The sequence below is a fragment of the Pan troglodytes genome, chromosome 12 (genome assembly GCF_028858775.2).
Source record: "Pan troglodytes isolate AG18354 chromosome 12, NHGRI_mPanTro3-v2.0_pri, whole genome shotgun sequence".
In the NCBI taxonomy this organism is placed as follows: Eukaryota; Metazoa; Chordata; class Mammalia; order Primates; family Hominidae; genus Pan; species Pan troglodytes.
In genome coordinates this window covers 84,340,495-84,359,939 of record NC_072410.2, presented here as the reverse complement: position 1 = coordinate 84,359,939, position 19,445 = coordinate 84,340,495, and the positions used below count along the sequence as shown (strand labels likewise).

The 19,445-nt window shown below is 46.0% G+C and overlaps 1 long non-coding RNA gene across 1 annotated transcript; it reads left to right on the top strand.

The window, feature by feature from the left end:
- Nucleotides 1-479: 479 nt before the first annotated feature.
- Nucleotides 480-18,862, top strand: LOC107973436 (uncharacterized). The gene is made up of 5 exons (XR_001715719.3): nt 480-728; nt 7,201-7,386; nt 8,970-9,044; nt 16,502-16,670; nt 18,639-18,862. It is a non-coding gene; the product is annotated as an uncharacterized LOC107973436 (long non-coding RNA).
- Nucleotides 18,863-19,445: the final 583 nt, after the last annotated feature.

The window sequence follows — 19,445 nt, the reverse complement described above, 5'->3', positions numbered from 1 at the left end:
CCCTTCTGAGGAGTCGCTGTTCTGTGCCTCTCTAGGGGCCACCTTTGCTCAGAGGCTCCGTTAGGCTGGTGAAGCAGGGGGCTACAGTGGGAGGGAGAAAGGCTGAACATTCCTCAGCGTCGGCGTCCATGGGGGGCTCTCAGCGATGGCCTTCTCCGCTTGCAAGGTCATTGGTCTTTGAGCCGGACTCGCTGCCTAAGGCAGGCTAAGACTGGCATATTAGCATTCCATCTACATTTAACTTGGAATAAATTCTAGATTTAGCCCTGCAGCTAGGATGGAATTTTTCCCCTTCCGCTGCCCTCCCGCTTCCTGCCTTAGAGCTGGGTCTAGGGTGAGGCAGATGAGGGGCCAACAGCGTAACATGCAGGGAGGCTCTTGCACCACCGTGAGAGTGAGCGCATGTCTCCTACAATTTTTCCACTCTAGGTCCTTTGCTTGTCACACAGCGTGGTTACCTCTTCCTCACCTGCAGCTTCAGCCCCACTGTGTTGTCATAATGACTTAGCACCTACAAAATGAAAAGAGGGCCAAAAAAAACCCAAAACGTCTAGCTTCCCCCTCAGTTAAGTGTTCAAAGTGTCCTAACTTCCAGCTTTGAAATAGGACTGAAGATGAACCATGCTCCTGGCACCCCCTGTTGAGAGCCCAAGTTCAGCAGATTGCAGCCATGGGGGACTGAAAATGGAACCCTGGACAAAGACACTTGCTGGGTGACCCAAGGCAAGGTACACTTTGACTGGCACATCTATTGAATGAGTATATTAAGAGTTTGGGGTTTTAGGCTGGGGGCGGTGGCTCACGCCTGTAATCCCAGCACTTTGAGAGGCCAAGGCAGGCGGATTGCCTGAGGTCAGGAGTTCAAAACCAGCCTGGCCAGCATGGTGAAACCCCATCTCCACTAAAAATACAAAAATTAGCCAGGCATGGTGGCAGGCCCCTGTAATCCCAGCTACTCAGGAGGCTGAGGCAGGAGAATCACTTGAACCTGGGAGGCGGAGGTTGCAGTGAGCCGAGATTGTGCCAATGCACTCTAGCCTGGCAACAGAGTGAGACTCTATCTCAAAAAAAAAAAAAAAGGGTTTGCGGTTTTAGAAAGAAGAGAGATTCTAGAATCTCAGAGATTTCCTTTTTTTTTTTTTTGAGACAGAGTCTCATTCTGTCTCCCAGGCTGGAGTGCAACAGCACAATATCAGCTCACTGTAGCCTCTGCCTGCCAGGTTCAACCAATTATCCTGCCTCAGCCTCCTGAGTAGCTGGGACTACAGGCTCCCACCACCACGCCCAGCTAATTTTTGTATTGTAGTAGAGATGGGGTTTCACTATGCTGGCCAGGCTGGTCTCAAACTCCTGACCTATAGAGATCTGCCTGCCTGGGCCTCCCAAAGTGCTAGGATTACAGGCGTGAGCCGCTGCGTCTGGCCGACCCTCTCAGATTTCCAACTCAGAAATGTAAACAGTGGAAAGAAGGCGAGAGAGCAGGCTAGTAGTCTCCAGAGAGATCTAATTGGCAGATAAGAACAGAACTATAAGGGTTATTCTTCTGCCTCCAGATTACCTGGACATCCAAGCAGGACTAGCAGCTCAGAATTGCCCCCAAGCACTTCAGTCTTAATCTTCTCATATGAAAAATAAAGGAATTTTGATTAGTGAATGGTTATCAACCATGACTATTCATTAGCATCACAAGGAGGCTTTGCAAACATCAGTGCCTGAGCCCCACCTCTAGAGATGCTATTGAATTAGTCAGGCCTAACCACTAGTCCTTTTCAAACTCCCCAGATGGTTCTACTCTACTGCCAGGCTTGAGAACCTCTGTGATGGGTGATGTCTCAGATTCCCTCGCTGACACTCTATGATCCTGAGAGATAATAGTTAACTGCTTTTTGACTTGGCTTCTCTGGACAGAACCCAATTCAAACATTCCCATTAAAATGACCAAAAGTGTAAAGAAAGGTAAAGGGTCTTTAATTAAGTCTCTGGCCCCCTGGAAGAAGGAAGCTGGGGAAAAGACAGCCATGAGGGCAAGGTTAATGGTACATTTTTAAGTAAAAACGGCTCCAGAGACTCACAGCCACAGTGGCAGCTAAAAAGTCAAAATTAAGTTTCTCTATGTGCTCTGGCCCAGCATAGGGGCATGGCCTTGTAGCCCCGATCATTATGCAGTTATTCAGCTGCCCTCCCAGGCGGGTGCAGGCCCTTGGGTAATCAGCCGACAATCTCAAGTTGACCTCCTGGGAGGCCACCAAAGCCAATTAAACTAGAGGTCACCTGGGTTCGGCAAGAATGGTGGCCAGCCTAGGCTTCACTGAGCAGCAAGTGAACAGTAGGCTGCAGTGAGTACAGTAGGTGTTAGAGCCTCAGCAAGCTGATCACATGCTGAGCACAGTAAAAGCCTGAAAGGCCCATGGAAGATTGGGCAACAGTGGATTGCAGGACCAAAGTCCCAGGGCAGAAGTTCATCTAGTACCTCACAGTAGATATTCCTAATCCAGCTGCCTAGTGCATTACACAGGGCAGGCTCTTTTCCAGGGCATAAAGGTGTTTTTTCTGTTGTTTTTTGTTTTTAATTCCCCTCCTGTTTTCTTTAGTTTTGCTTTTGTTTTTTTATTTCTCTCTAGACTTTCCATGTACACTATGAATGCCAAGTGCTGTGAATACCAACCCATGCTTTCAAAGAGCCTGCTGCCTCAGAGCATGTGATGTGGAACTTTCTGGTGGCCTGGGCGTGGAGGTTCTCAACCTCAGCTGCACACTGTGTTTAGTTGGTCTGGAGCGAGATCTAGGCATCAGTATATTTTTTAAGCTCCCCATGTGATTGTAATATGCAGCCAAGAATAAAAAAAAAACACTGGGCTAGGTCATTCCTGGCCGAGGTGAGGAGGTGGTGAGATGGATTGGAAGGGGACCATGGCAAGGATTCTTAGGGGTGTCAAGGAGGAGATGAAAGGAGGACTCAGACAAGAGGATCTGGCAAGTTTTCAGAAATCACCTACTGATGACTTTTAAAACTAATGCCATTATTGAATCTTAGTCATCCATTCATCCACTACTCACCAGTGACTAATATTGATGTGTTTTAGAAATATAAAGATGAATTAAGACCCAGTCCCTGCCCTTAGGCAGCACACAGTAGGAGAGACAGACTCATGAACACATGGTGGTGTAATCAAAGTTAGTCATGGACTGTATATGTACTCAATTCTGGGGCCCACAGGGCACCCCATTCTGTGTGTAAGGGGCAAGCTCACCCCAATGTCAGGCATACTAGGAAGAGGCTAAAGCTAAAATATCCAATGAGAGCCTGCAAGGAGGGCCTTGGACAGGGGAAAGACAAGAACTTCTTGGGCTTTCTGGGCTTCCTCTCCAGAGCCTGTGTCCTGAGAAGTCTGTGAAGTAGGTACACTCAAGGATACTCTACTGGACAACTCTGGGGGTGTCATTCATTTGTATTTTATGAAAACACTGCCCACTAGAGTTGTGCACCTAGATGGCATTGCGAGTGTGGTAAGAGAAGCTGACTCTGACCAGAGGGCTCCGGGAGGTGCCTCTGCCGTTTGATAAGGAAGCTCCTATGAGAAACACGGGAACAGATCTATGCCTGTGGGCTCTGAGAACAGCCACATCCAGAAGCCAGGCAGAAGATCCTCTATTTTTCTTTCCGGTTTTCCCAGAGCCTTCAGTGAAGTAGAATTAAGAACAAGTCTGTGGCCACCCTTTGGGCTGGCATGGTTCCAGACACTGGTATCCTCTAGGGCCAGGGTAGTTGTGGCATCCCCAGAACTGCAGAGAGGCTCACCACAGCATGGGCAGGGCTATGGTTTGCACGTGTCTCCCAAAATTTCATGTGTTAAAAACTTAATCCCCAATGCAACAGTGTTGGGAGGTGGGACCTAGTAAGAGGTGACTGGGTCAGGAGAGCAAAGCCCTCATGAATGGATTAACATCATTATTAAAAGAGTGGGTTGTTACAAAGCAAGTCTGGCTCCTGGTGCCTGTTGGTCTTCGGTGCTCACTTCTGCCTTCACCCTTCCACCATGGGATGACCCTCACCTATTGTCAGTGGCATGCTCTTGGATTGCCCAGCCTCCAGAACTATAAACTGAATAAATCTCTTTTCTTTTAAGTTATACTGTGGTTTTCTGCTGAAGCAGCAGCACAGTGAACTAAGATAGGCAGTGACCCAGAGGGATGAGGTCCCATGACTGAGACCTCACCCAAGCACCCACAGAAATATACTAGATGGAAGGGAGGCTAGAAAGGGGAGTTGAGGTCCTGCCACCATGCTGGTGGGGATGTGTAGCCCATGGGCTTGGGTTTAATTTTTTTTTTTTTTTTTTTTTTTTGAGATGGAGTCTCACTCTGTCACCTAGGCTGGAGTGCAGTGGAATGATCTCGGCTCACTGCAACCTCTGCCTCCCAGGTTCAACCGATTCTCCTGCCTCAGCCTCCTGAGTTGCTGGGATTACAGGCGTCCGCCACCACACCTGACTAATTTTTGTATTTTTAGTAGAGACGGTGTTTCACCATGTTGGCCAGGCTGGTCTGGAACTCCTGACCTCAGGTAATCTGCCCACCTCGGCCTCCCAAAGTGCTGGGATTATAGGCGTGAGCCATCACACCTGGCCACCGTTGCCAATTCTTGATGACGTCCAGAATTTTTTCTTGCTACCTGTGCCACATCCTGCTTTTGGAAGAAAGGAGGAGAGCGGTGGGCTTCTGTTGAATCACTCACCACCCACGTTTCCCCATAGCTGACAGGGAAGGAGTTGGCCATGGCCTCTATTGCATTATCCATTGTTCATTCCCATAAAAACAAAGGGATATCTTTCAATATCTAGGCAATGCAAAAACCTTGCCTTCCAAATAAGGTCTAACCTCTCTGATTCAACTTATCAAATAGCTAGCTCTACAGCCAACGGTAAAACAAAGAGACCTCAGCTTTGGGCTGCAGGATTCAGCTTCCCAGATGGGAAGTGAGAGCTTGCTGGGCAAGTTCCTCCTCCACCTCCCACTAGTTCACTTTGACCTTCCTTTGATGGTCAAACCCATTTCTCCCAACCACCAGCATGATTCTGATCACTGTTTGGGTCAACCTGCTGCCTCCTTCTCCACTTGGTCCTCTGCAAGAAAGCAGTGTGAAGCCTCTGGGCTTGTTGATTCAATAATCATCTTTATACTATACTTACTTAGGAAAAAAATGTCTTTGTGAGAAAAGACAGACAACAGACACCATGCCTGATACAGTGTCAGAAAGAAGCACTGTTTATTCAACTGCCTTGATTAGTGAGTGCCAGACAGCTATTAGAACAAAAATCATGTTTTGGGGCAACAAAATCATGCTTTGGGTCTATTTGTGTCATGGCAAGCCTCCACAGAGTGCCCAGATAATGCTTGTTATCGTCACCCATATTAGCCAAATGTTTGGATAAATAAAGATGTTGTATGAAATTCCCTATCTGTTGCTTTAACATAAATTGACATGGAGTGGTACACTGGTGAGTCATGTTCCATTTCATGGCTATATGGTTTCCATGGCCAAAAAAATGAGAAGAGGGCTTCCTTGGGCTGGGAATCTGTGTAAGAATGTGCTTGCTTAATCTGCTGCCCTCCTGTTTGCCTCCTCTGTGTACATACACCAGGTCCACCCCCAAGCCTATGGTTCATTGCACATTAGGTGACCTAATCCTTGAGTGATTGCTGGAATTGTCCACCTGGGGCTAGTGTTTACTCTAAATAGACCCACTACACACACAGGTCAGAGGCCAACACAAGTGAGTCTTGGGCATGCCCCTCCGGTTGACAGCCGCTTTCTTAGATCATCTACCTTTGTTTCCACTGGGCTCTGACTCCTTGCTCCATTTTGGTGTCTAGCTGGCTTGAAACACTTTGGGCTTTGTGTCTTGTTCCCAGGCCCTGGTTGAGTATGATCTAATTCTGTGTCCTTGCATTTGACTGTCAGCAGTGGGCTGGTACCAGCCCTGAAGCTCCCTTGTAACCATACCCCAGCCTATCAGCATCAGTGAGGCCCCTCCAACTCTCCTACCGGACAAGTTCTGGTTTCCCTCATGGACGAGGGTTGAACAAAAATGAAAGATAAATCAGTTGTTATGACTAGAAAAAGTGATTACCAGGCCCTCCCTAGAATCCCACCTCTTTCAGAGATATCCAAGTACAACACAGAGAACCAGAAGTGGCCAATTCATTTTGCCAATCAGGCTACATAGACTCATGAGTCACCTAAGATAGACACACCTTTTGAAAAACAGCTGCAAACAGACCTGGAACAAACACTTTCTTTTGCTGAGAGCAAATAAAAAGATTACGTTAGATGGATCTAGAAACATTTCTTTTATTTTTTTGAGATGGAGTCTAGCTCTGTCACCCAGGCTGGAGTGCAGTGGCATGATCTCAGCTCACTGCAACCTCCACCTCCCAGGTTCAAGCGATTCTCCCCCTTCAGACTTCCGAGTAGCTGGGATTACAGGTGCCCACCACCACACCCAGCTAATTTTTGTATTTTTTTAGTAGAGACAGGGTTATACCATTTTGGTCAGGCTGGTCTCGAACTCTGACCTCAGGTGATCCGCCTGCCTCAGCCTCCCAAAGTGCTGAGATTACAGGCTGAGTCATCACTGACAATACTAGGAACATTTCTAAGATTCAAGGAAGAATCAAATAATCCAGTTGTTAAAAAGGCTTGGATGCAGCTGAAATTCACAAACAGCTAAAACCAGGAGCTACATCTCTGCCAGTCTCTGCTTCTTCCTACAGGAGGTCAAGTTCCTACTCATCTCTAAAGTCCAGCTTTCTCTTCACAGTTGAAAACCTGGCCACCAACAACTCCTGGCTATTTCTTTTTTTTTCTTTTCTTTTCTTTTTTTTTTTTTTTTTGAGACGGAGTCTCACTCTGTTGCCCAGGCTGGAGTGCAGTGGCACAATCTTGGCTCACTGCAACCTCCACCTCCCACGTTAAAGCGATTCTCCTCCCTCAGCCTCCTGAGTAGCTGGGACTACAGGTGCCTGCCACCACGCCCAGCTAATTTTTGTATTTTTAGTAGAGACAGGGTTTCACCATGTTGGCCAGGCTGGTCTCGATCTCCTGACCTCATGATCCACCCACCTCGGTTTCCCAAAGTTCTGAGATTACAGGCATAAGCCACCACGCCCAGCCTAGCTTCTGGCTATTTCATCTTGCAGGTTCATCCACCGGAGAGAGGACCTCCACCCCCGCTCTCCTCTGGTCAGCCATCCTAAACCCTCAGAAGGAGCCATTGGTCCACCTTGTAATACGACTGCTTCTACTGCAGTCCCTTGATGGGGGCGAAGGTGCAGCACGACATGACAGTCCCAAAGGAAGGGAACTGCTGCAAAGGGCCAGAATAGGTGAGATTTATCACCTCATCTTGGTTCTCAGTTCCACCAATCCCAGCCCCATCCAGCAAAACAAGAATTCCCCTGTTGTGTTCAAGCTATGTCCAAAGATGAAGGCTACAGTCTGTTTTCCACAAGCCACTTTTGGAATCCTTACCAAGTATTGGCTTGCAATACAAAGGATCCCTTCTCCATTACTATGTAACTAAAAAAAAAAAAAAAAATTGAGCTGCCCCATCTGAAAAGTCCCTGTGTCTTAGAAAAAGGCTTTGTTCTGTATTCTGGATGAGGCCAATCCTCAACAAAAGGCAATATAACAGAGAGGTTAACCTCACGGCTTCTGGAGTTAATTTAGGGATCAGTTCAAATCCCTGCTCCAACAGTTATAGGTGTATGACACACAGCCTCGGCTTTACTCTCTATAAATGAAGATAACTGATAGTCACTTCCTGGTGTTGGTATGAGGATAATTTGGGGCAAGGCATGAAGAGCACTTAGCATGGCACCCGGGACACAAAAGACCTTTAATGACACTGCATAGACTTGGTCTTCAGTGATGTCCTCTGCCTTTTTCTGCCATCTTCCCCCTCCTGCCATTCCCCAGGGAATCCAAGGCTCTGCCTCCAGGAACAGATGTTTCCCACCTGTTCCTCTTCCATATGACTTTGCAATGGATCTTCATGAAACATACACTCCCACCCCAATCTAAGACCCTTCATGTCTTGTTAAAACAGTGAAGATAAAGTTAAACTCCCCTAGAGTGGGCCCCAAGGCTACTTTCAATTTGGACCCTGCCTGCCTCTCCTGCCTTGCAGTGTCTCCTTAAAAAATCTCACCATGCTAGATCACTTGCTATTTCTCAGATATGTCATGCTCTTTTACCACAATGCATGACTGCAAACACTGTCCCCTCTTCCTGGAAAGCCCCTCCTCTGGCTAGCTCCAACTAGCCTAACCAGTTTTCATGATGTTTGTGATCAGGGGATTCCCAGAAACTTTTGCTGACCCCAACCCCCATTTCGAGTTAGACAAGCTTCCTCTGGCTCCATTCATGCCCACGTTTCCCTCTATCAGAGTCCTTATTACACTGTATTTGCTTGTATGTCTTTGTTATTAAATTCTGCTCTTCTTGAGAACAAGACTACATTTCCAGCATGAAGCACAGAGCCTGGCATAAAGGTAATGTTCAATAAAGTGTGATTGTCTGAAACACCAATGAGTATATTTAGGAAGCCATGTGTCCTGGTAAGAATGAAGATGAAATGTACAGTCCTTTTCCTCTTGTAGCTAAGTGAGTCACTGGGTACAAAACCCATGACCTTGCCCACAACACTCCAACTGGCACTTTCAGCTGCTTCATGGGAAACAGAATTCAACACTGCATGTAAAATACTGGATTTTAAATCCAGAAGCCTACCTGCAAAGTCCCTCTTTCTTGTGATCTTGGTCAAAATGCTTAGCCTTGTTTGCCTTGCCTGTGAACAATTTTTTTTAATACTTGGCTATAGAAAATAAATACAATTATGCCTATAAAATTAAAAAGTATCTTTGATGTTTTTTTCCTACATGGCATTGTCATGGCTGCTATTGAAAAGATGACAATTATCCCAACCTCTAAGCCAAAGTTAGTCCTTGTTCCTGAATACCATCAAGTCATCGTCTGTTACAAGGTAACACTAGACATATTTTGTGCTTTTCTGGTGTCTGAGTATTGCATCTCAAGTGGAGGCCTGGGTCTTTTGTATATGTCTTGTATCTCTCATGACTTTTTATAGTATTCACTAGAGCCCGACTGTGGCCCAGAGCTGTCCTCAGAGGCTATGCTGTGGGACAAGGCCACAAGCAAAACTATAATGAGCTCTTCCTGGTGTTGCCAGAAAAAACAACTCTTGGATAAGGTCAACGAATCTGTCCTTACAAAGATCTCTGTGTTTTCACAGGTCAGCCTCTAGTGAGGTAAGTAATAAAAAGGAAAAGCTGAAAATAACTGCAAGAACAGAGGTTGCATTATTCATCTGTAAGGATTACATATTGGGTTTTAAGAATGCATATATTAAACATTGCTAAGCTTCATCCTGTCTATAATTATTAACACGTTGCTGAGGGACTCATGGTAATTATCATCTGGGAATCCCACTCAGATACTGCGCAACTCTAAAAAGATGGACTAATTCCTAAGGTAAGGCAGTGTTGAGCAGGAATGTCAAAGTGAGCAGCATATAAAATAATAAGGTGGCTGGGCGCGGTGGCTCACGCCTGTAATCCCAGCACTTTGGGAGGCCGAGGCGGGTGGATCACAAGGTCAGGAGATTGAGACCATCCTGGCTAACACGGTGAAACCCCGTCTCTACTAAAAATACAAAAATTAGCCGGGCGTGGTGGCGGGTGCCTGTGGTCCCAGCTGCTGGGGAGGCTGAGGCAGGAGAATGGCGTGAACCGGGGAGGCAGAGCTTACAGTGAGCCGAGATTGCACCACTGCACTCCAGCCTGGGCGACAGAGCGAGACTCCATCTCAAATAAAATAAAATAAAATAAAATAAAATAAAATAATAAGGTAACCATGAGCAATAAAGCCATAAATACATCTAAGAGGCTTGAATGACCCAACCCAGGAAGGAGGAACGATGGCCTTGTTAAGATTCGCACATTTCTTAACTTTATTCTGTTACTAATGGAGCAATCTGTGGTTAGCGTCCCCTAGATAACCAACATATGGAAGCCAGAATGTAACTGAGACAGAAGTCAGCAAGCCTTTGTTCATTGCATAAACATTTAGGAAGCACTCACTGAGTGCCTGGCACAGCAGCAGGTCTATTAAGATAAGTTCCTGGCCCCAAGGGGGAGGTAGACGTGTAAACCAGTGATGTGATAAGGGCAGCGTTCCGTGTGTACACAGAGCATCAGGACAGCCCCAAGAAAGGAGTGGCTAATTCTTCCTGGGAACATTGAAAAGGATATCTTTGAGGACGTGGCTTTTAAACTAAGTCTTGAGAAGCTCCTTTGGCTGAGAAGTGAGGAAAGCGCATTTCAGATGAAAGAGAAAAGCAAGAGCTGTTGGACCCCTGGTCACCAGGAGCCAAAATGGGGCCCTCCAAAGCAAGCTGGCCAGGAGCCTTAAAGCCAGGCTGAACAGGAGTCGGGAGAGCCAGAGAGGAGTGCCAGTCAAGCCCTTTAGAGAGCTGGGAGGTCAACATGGACAAATCAAGGTCAGATGGCAACAGAGTCAAAGGATCAGAAGCAGGTAGAGCAGGAACAAAGAGGTGGGCTGCAGGAGACGGAGGCTCCTGTTTATTGGTGGCAGCCACTTCGTGGGTGGGTCTGGTTTAAAAGCGCAGGGCCAGAATAGACAAGTTTCTAGGCACAGAGCTGGGTGTTTGGGGAACCGTAAGCATTCAGCAGAACAGGAGCAAGTGTTCTTGAGGAAGCAGAGAGGCAGGAGGAGAGCCCAAAAATTGGGGCAGGAGCCAATCGTGGAAGGTCTTGGCTGTTAGCTGAGGAAGTGGGGAATGATTATGTTACCTTAAGCTGGGGAGTGACGCAGAGTCTATTATGACCCACCTCGCCTGGTCTGGTATGTTTATCTTGCTATCTCACGTGTATCTATCCACAACAGTGCAATAAATGCTAAATTTGAAGAAAAAAAAAAAAGAAACTCACAAGAACATATTCAACTTCTGTGAATTATTTTCATGAAATAAGGGCAGACCATGCTCTATAATGCTGAGTCCAGTGGTTTTCAACCCTGACTGCATATTAGAATCACCTAGTGAGCTTTTCAAGATTATAATGAGGGTCAGGAGTGGTGGCTCACACCTGTAATCCCAGTACTTTGGGTGGCCAAGGCAGGTGGATTACCTGAGGTCAGGAGTTGGAGACCAGCCTGGCCAACATGGTGAAACCCCATCTCTACTAAAAATACAAAAATTAGCCAGGTGTGGTGGCACGTGCCTGTAATCCCAGCTACTCGGGAGGCCAAGACAGGAGAATTACTTGAACCTGGGAGGCAGAGGTTGCAGTGAACTGAGATCGCGCCACAGCGCTCTGGGGTGGGCAACAGAATGAGTTCCATCTCAAAAAGAAAGGAAAAGATTGTAATGAGACTGTCAGGTGGGAAGGGTTCCCTGGCAAAACTCCGACCAACCTGTGCACTGGGAGAACAGGGTGGAGCCTTGGGAAGTTCACACCATTTGCAGGAGGGAAGAGCCAGGCATCCTCTGTTCTCAGGTTCCTTTTCGCCTAATAAATTCCATTTTTCTCATCCATCAAAGTGTCTGTGAGCCTATTTCATGGCCAGGTGACAAGGACCCAGCTCTTAGCTGAACTAAGGAAAAGTACTACAACAATAGGAAGCTGGACCCCATCCTAGACCAATTACATCAGAATCTTTGAAGGAAGGGGCAGTCCTGGCATCCGTGTATTTCCAAAACTCCTCCAAGAATTCTAATGTACAACTGGCGTTAGGAACTGATAATCAAAAATGGCAGAGAAAGGAAAAGGAATTTTGTTACTTTTCCCTAATCAGCATGAGAATACAACACAGTAGAAATGAGAAAAGTCAGCAATTTGCAGGCTATAAAGACTCAAGGCTGGATTTCATGGCATTAATCTGAGAGAGCCAGTTTACCATCTTTTAAAAGAATGCGTGTTTTCTTCTGCTCCCAAAGTGCCAAGCTTTCAAGAAATGCATATCTTTTCATTATCCCTGTTTGGAAACCAGGACAACAGATGGCAGGATAATGGATTGTGTCGGCTCAAGTTAGAGTTGCTTTAATTTGTGAGATATCAAATTCATATTGACTGTGGGGACAGGCTGACATGATTTATTTCAAATGGAAATGGAGCCTTCATGGGCTCTGTCTTTGTCCATTACCATAAGACAAAGTCTCACCTTCATAGGTGAGACATATTGGATTGCCATTGATAGAAACTATTTGCAGGGGCTGCAAGAGGTAGCTCTTGTTCTCAGTGACTAAGTGTTGGAGAATCTCCAGATGCCCAACCAGGAAGCCTGAACTTCACAGCAGTGAGGGCTCCCACCCAGCACCCCGCTCCTCCAGATCAGTCAGCAAAGTACAAAGGAAGCCTTGTTTATATTTATTTTTCTTTGCGGTTAACACTTTATATATTCCTACATGTACTCTCAAAAATGCAGCATGACATTTTGAAAAGAAAACGCAATAGGTGCAACCCATTCATTCCTGAAAGAAATTATCTTCAGGGACAAGAAACAGACCCTGCTTGCGGCTCTTGGCAATCCCTCTTCAGCATAGCAGTGTGCAACCCTGAGCCAACAATCAGTCAGAGGCTGCTTGCTGCCAGAAGTGCTCCTACCTCCTGGCGAGGGTGGCTTAGAGAAAATCCCCAACCTCAGTGGGAAAGATAGAGCAAAAGGAGAAGGAGCCGAGGGAAGAACAGGAAAGGCTAAAAGGCAAGCAGTGATTGTTCCCTTCCTGGAAAGAGGTAAAGAGTAGAGCCAAGCCTCAATGGCCAGGCACCTGCTATCTCACTCTGACCTAGCAATGCTTAATGACATTTGGAGAAGTGTCAATGATATGAAATTGGCCTGATATGGTTTGGCTGTGTCCCCACCCAAATCTCATCTTGAATTGTAGTTTCCATAATCCCCAGGTGTCATGGGAGAGACCCAGTGGGAGGTAATTTAATCATGGGGGCAGTTACCCGCATGCTGTTCTCCTAATAGTGAGTGAGTTCTCACAAGGTCTGATGATTTTATAAGGGGCTTTTATAAGTGCCCTTTTGCTCGGCACTTGTCCTTGCTGCCTACATGTGAAGAAAGACGTGTTTGCCTCCCCTTGCACCATGATTGTAAGTTTCCTGAGGCCTCCCTAGCCCTGTGGAACTATGAGTCAATTAAACCTCTTTCCTTTATAAATTACTCAGTCTCAGGTATGTCTTTATTAGCAGCATGAGGACGAACTAATACAGGGCCTTAGCAATCTTCTGGTTCAGAGCTCCCAATTTACAGATGAGAAAATGAGGCCAGAGAAATAACTGACTTGCCTAAGATAGTGAAATAAATCCAGAGCAGTGTTCAGAATTCAGGTCTTCTGATTCTCAAATCCTTTCACTTTGTATCCCCAATAGATTTCAACCTTGGCTTCACATTATAAATTCCTAGAGAGCTTTCATAAAAACAAAACAAAACAAAAAAATACTCAGCCCCAGTATTGGTGGTCTGGTGTATTTTATAGCTCCCCAGGTGATTGTCACTGAGAACCCCTGTATGCTGGCCTAGGCTGACTCAGTGGTCTGTTCCATTTCGCACCATAATGAGCCAAGCCTTGTGCTAAGGACTGGAGCTGTGAAAATGAATCAACTTGCTTCTCAAGCTGCTCAGCATGTGGCAGAGGAGCATGCTGTGAAGAGCTCATTCCAACAGCAGAGTGATGAGTAACAATATCAACATAAATAAGTAATAGCAGTGATTAAGTCTGTATGGGAAGATTGAGGGAGGTGGCATTTGAATCCACATTTAAAGGATGAATAGAAGTTTGTTGAGAGGACGGGATGCAGAAGCATTTTCCAGAGAGAGGGAATAGCATGGACAAAGACCTGAAGGCATGAACAACACAACGTGTTTGTAGTTTAGTTTATCTAAAGCAAGGTGCAAGGTAGGAGCCGTGGAATCAGAGCTATGGAGGTAGGTAAGGGCTGGGTCACACAGGGCCTGATAGTAGAAGCCATTCTAAGGGTTGGGGATTATCCTGAAATGATTGTAAGCACTGAGATATGCTATGCAGAAAAATGATGAAGTAAAACTTGTAACGGGAAAAGAACCCTAATGGTGGTGTCGAAATGAATCGGAAGGGGAAGAAGCCAGAAACAGGAGGAGCAGTTGAGAGAGGAGGTGAAGAGATGATGAGGGTCTGAATGAGCTGGCAATGTAGACTGACAGCAGAGGACAAATTAGCTGTGTCCCAAAGTCACTGCATTTATTTATTTATTTATTTTTAATTTTTATTTATTTATTTTTTTTTTTGAGACAGAATGTCATTCTGTCACCCAGGCTGGAGTACAGTGGTGTGATCTCGGCTCACTGCAACCTCCACCTCCCAAGTTCAAGTGATTCTCCTGTCTCAGCCTCCTGAATAGCTAAGATTACAGGCATGCACCACCATGCCCAGCTAATTTTTGTATTTTTAGTAGAGATGGGGTTTCACCATGTTGGCCAGGCTGGTCTCAAACTCCTGACCTCAGGTGATCTGCCTGCCTCGGCCTCCCAAAGTGCTGGGATTACAGGCATGAGCCACTGTGCCCAGCCAGCCATTGCATTTAGAGAGTAGAATTGATAGGAGAGAGATGGTAGGTTAGCCAAGGGGTAGAAAGGTCTAACTCCAACCTAACTTCTCCCTATTCTCCTTCTCTCCTTCATATACTCTGGACTGAAAAACTCACTCTCCACTTCCTTCAAAAATCTAGTTGTTGTTGCTTTTTTTTTTTTTTTTTTTTTTTTAGAGACAAGGTTTCATTCTATCACCCACGCTGGAGTGCAATGGCACAATCATGGCTCACTGCAGCCTCAAACTCCTGGGCTCAAGCGATCCTCCCACCTCAGCCTCCTGAGTAGCTAGAACTACAGGCATGAGCCACCATGCCTGGCTAATTTTTTTATTTTTTTGTAGAGATAGGGTCTTGCTATGTTGTCCAGGCTCTACTCAGCCTCCCAAAGTGCTGAGATTACAGGCACAAGCCACTGCACCAAGCAAAAATCTAGTTTTTTAATGAAGGAAGGAGTAAAGTTCAGCAAGTCCATGCTCCATGTCCTGAACAGTAGGAGGCATGTTGCCTCCTGAGAATAGTCTTCTTTCTCATCTGCATGGTAAATTACCATTCCTCCAAAACTCTGCTCAAAGTCAGCTGCTCTGGGAAGATGTCCTTGGCCCCTAGAGCCATGGGATGGGTGCCCACAGCACCTCTATATTCCTATAAGTATTAAGAGAATTGTCCCATGGCATCAGTAGTTATGACTTTACACATGCAGCCTGTTCCCCAACCCACTGCTGACACACAAACTCTTTTGAGACAGGGGCACTATTTTTTTTTTATTGTCTCCTGTCCTAACACAATGCATAGAAAAAATACTTGATAAAACCTCATTGAATGAATGAATGCCAAAGGCTGAATTCATGAATTCTAGGGACGTGTTCTACAATAGTAATGATGATGATGCTTCTACGACACTGCAATCTCTCCCTCATAAGTGAGCACCTCAGATTTAACTATCCAGCATCATTTGGAGCACAGGGCGGAGGATTATACTGAGGAACCACACCCATGTCATTTGAATTGTCCACAAGACCACTATAAGGACTTTCCAGGACCATCACAAGGCTGCAAACCGCATTTGAAGAGCTGCTTCTGGGGCATTCTTTCCAAAGAGCCTTTTAGCAGGGCAGGGAGTGAAAGGTGAGGACAACCCTAGGAAATACATAATCCAAGGCTAGGGAGATAGAAGCTTAATATTTACTGCCGTGCCTGGGAAAAGTGAGGTTTGTCGTTGTCATCTGGGCAATTCTCCCTCGGACTAGCTCCTCTCTGTGGCCTCCTGGGGTAACTAATGTCTTCCAGAAGCACTTCTTGCTCCAGGAATCTGGAATCTTAGCTGAGTGCTATGAAGACGGTTCTGATTAATTGATACACTTAAGGTATGCACTAGCGGTTGCTATCCTAATCCTCCCAGGAGATTACCTTTTCAAAGCGCTGGAAGATTAACGAGAATTTCAGATGCCGTAGCAATTTGAAGGGAAAAAATTGTGGCCTCCACAGTGCCAGCTTGCCTGCCATGAGGGAGACATATTTGAGAGTCCTTCAGCTCCCTGTGGGCTGTACATCCAAGCAAGAAAGTCCAGATCTTGCATCTGAGTTGGCAACTGAAGGAAGAGACCTTGAATCAGCACAGCAGTCAGAATTCTGCTTGAGGGCAGCTTTGCTGAAACTAAAAGGAACAACTTTATCTAGAACAGTCTCTCTGCACATTCTCTTTCCCCTGTGGCAGTTGCGATGTTAGATTAAGTCTATGTATATGTAGGGCAGAAGCGAAGTGCAGGAGGGGGTGGAGAGAATGATGGGAAAGAAAAGGCTCCCACTAAACACACATGTATGTCAGCATTACCAGGTGCTCTGCTGAAACCGGTAGGATGAACACCTTCCGAACAGGCTGCATTCCTCCTGAGGAAACTGAGGAGTGTAACCTCACAGTGAAATTCCTCCCAAGGCTTTGGCTCTGCAGGAAGCTTCTGGCTATTTTTCAGGAGATGCGTTTGCTGCAGGAGGAGGTATGGAAGTTGGGCAAGGCAGGCCTGGTAGGGCTGGCCCAGGCTGTCTCTCTCAGACAAGTCTAGACTCAGGACTGTCATGCTACCTGGAAATGAGGTCTGGTAGGAATGTCCAGGCAGAAAAGCTGCTCTTCCTGGGAAAGTTGTCAGCTTTAAATTACCTAGAGAAATTCTGGGGTGGAGGCTCAGCTTGGCACCCTTAAGGTAGTTGCAAATAAGGGGTGAAAGAAACGCTGAGGACAAGTTTAAAAGAAGTTAGTCAAAATGAAAAACACGACATCTGCATCTAGAGTTTCTGTAGCACCTGTTGATCAGATGGGTCAATGTGTTCTTTCAGGGTAATGCTTGGAAGCCTTCACAGGCTTTTTCTCCATCAGGTTGCTTGACTTGATTCCATTATTATTATTATTATTATTATTATTTTATTATTTTTAATTTTTTTTCTTTCTGAGACGCAGTCTCGCTCTGTCACCCAGGCTGGAGTGCAGTGGCGTGATCTCGGCTCACCACAACCTCTGCCTCCCAGGCTTAAGCGATTCTCCTGCCTCAGCCTCCCGAGTAGCTGGGATTACAGTCATGTGCCACCATGTCTGGCTAATTTTGTATTTTCAGTAGAGACCGAGTTTCTCCATGTTGGTCAGTCTGGTCTCGAACTCCCGATCTCAGGTGATCCACCCACCTCGGCCTCCCAAAGTGCTGGGATTACAGGCGTGAGCCACCGCGCCCGGCCTGATTCTATTTTTTAAGGCTAGATTCTTTCTGCCCTAGACCTTAAGTCTGACTGCCAGCATTACTGGACCGGGGCCTCACTATTGACCATTTGAGTTTTCAGTAAAAACATCCCTGTGTCCCCAGATTATATTTTTTCCTACTCTGATTTTAGAAGGAGCTTCTTGCCTCTGTCTCTCTAGATTTAGCTATAGAATTTTCCTACCTCAACATGAAGTTCTCCCAGACTCTAACCCCAGAACATTCAGCATCATCTAAAGCCTCCAAAAGAGACCATCCCCAAAGTAGCGTTCTGGGTGGATCCAAGGTTTTATTTAGCAGCTCCTCTTTTTTCCAGGGCACTACCTACCAAACAGAAAGGCCATTTTTCCAAATGGCCTTGAAGCTTTCCCTAAATGTCTCCTTCTGGATTGGTTTGGCAAACATTATCTAAGTATCTGTCATATGCCAGCCACTTTGCTAGACATTGGGAATACAAAGACAGTAAGACTAGAGAGAGGAAATAGCAAGCCCGAAGGTTCTTTTCTCTGCTAGGAGTGGAGGACTAACCATAAAGTCTGACAGCTCTTAAAGATAGCTTCAACTGAATGGTCTCAGATGGTTTTACATCCCAGATTTTTCTAGGGCTCACTTGCTACCGTCACGGCAATTAGTCTTCTGAGTATTGCCCCATTGACAACTAAGCCAAGCTCTACTGCAATTTTTCTCCTGGCACAAATACATATCTTTGATCCTGGAGGAAAGGTGTCAAAGAAGAGGAAGCAGGTGGTGGGGAAGGCCAAGCCACCCCATGCATTCTGCCTGTAATTTGGCAGTGCCGCCATCTATTGGTTTTTTCATATGTCCAAAGCCTGCAACTGCAGTCTTCATGTCCTTCCCTTTCCCTGCAGAAATGGGTCAGGAATATACAACTATGCTAAAACCAGTCTGAGAGTCTTGACCCACTTTTGAGAGTTTCCAGACCAGTGCAGCTGAAGCTATCCTGCAGCTGTGCCCTTAAGAGAATGATGCAGGCAGCCGGGTTCGTCTTTCTCTGAGCTGCCATGGGGAAGGTGTGGTCTTTGTTTCTGAACATGTTTCTTTATTGCCAGAGTCTGAAGACTTGGAGGAATTATTGCAAAACAGCTCACCTTCCCTCTTCCCTGGGAACACAAGGTGAAGGAAATATCAAAGTCTTAAAGAGCCATTACATTCAGAGCAAGAGTAATCAACGAGCATTTTCATTCCCTTCCTTTACAGTTGGTACCAGTCTTCAGTTCTCAGCCTGTAGGCCCCTGACATGGGGCACTATTCTGTACAGTTCCAGAAACCAACAACAGCCATTCAGCAGGAGTGTTGAAACTGCAGATTGTTCTCCACTGTTCTTCACTGTGGCTGTGTTTGGAACTACCAAATACTAATCCTCAGAACTTGGTCTTGGACCTGGTTATAAATCTCATTCCTGCAACTCTGAACAGTGTGATCTTGGGAGAGTTACTTAATTTTTCTGAGTCTCAGTTTTTCTTATCTATAAAATGAAGTTAGTAATAGTATGGACTTCATAGAACGTATGTGATGATTAAATTACAGAGCACATGTAATGTGTGTAGCACAATGCGTGGTACATAACTAGGGCTCAACAAATGGCCCAAAAATGTGTTGTTGGTCTAGGGTGGGAGACAGTAATCTCCCTTTGACTGTCATTATCTTTTGACTGGGAAGATTGGGTAGGCAACAGTGTTGCCTGTTTGCTGTACTTAGCTCTACTTTACTCTTTTTTTTTTTTTTGAGACAGAGTCTCACTCTGTCACCCAGACTGGAGTGCAATAGCAGAATCTTGGCTCACCACAACCTCCATCTCCCAGATTCAAGCAATTCTCCTGCTTCAGCCTCTCAAGTTGCTGGGATTACAGGCATGTGCCACCATGCCCAGCTAATTTTTCGTATTTTTAGTAGAGACACCATTTCACCATGTTAGCCAAGCTGGTCTCAAACTCCTGACCTCAGGTGATCCACCCACCTCAGCCTCCCAAAGTGCTGGGATTACAGGTGTGAGCCACCGCACCC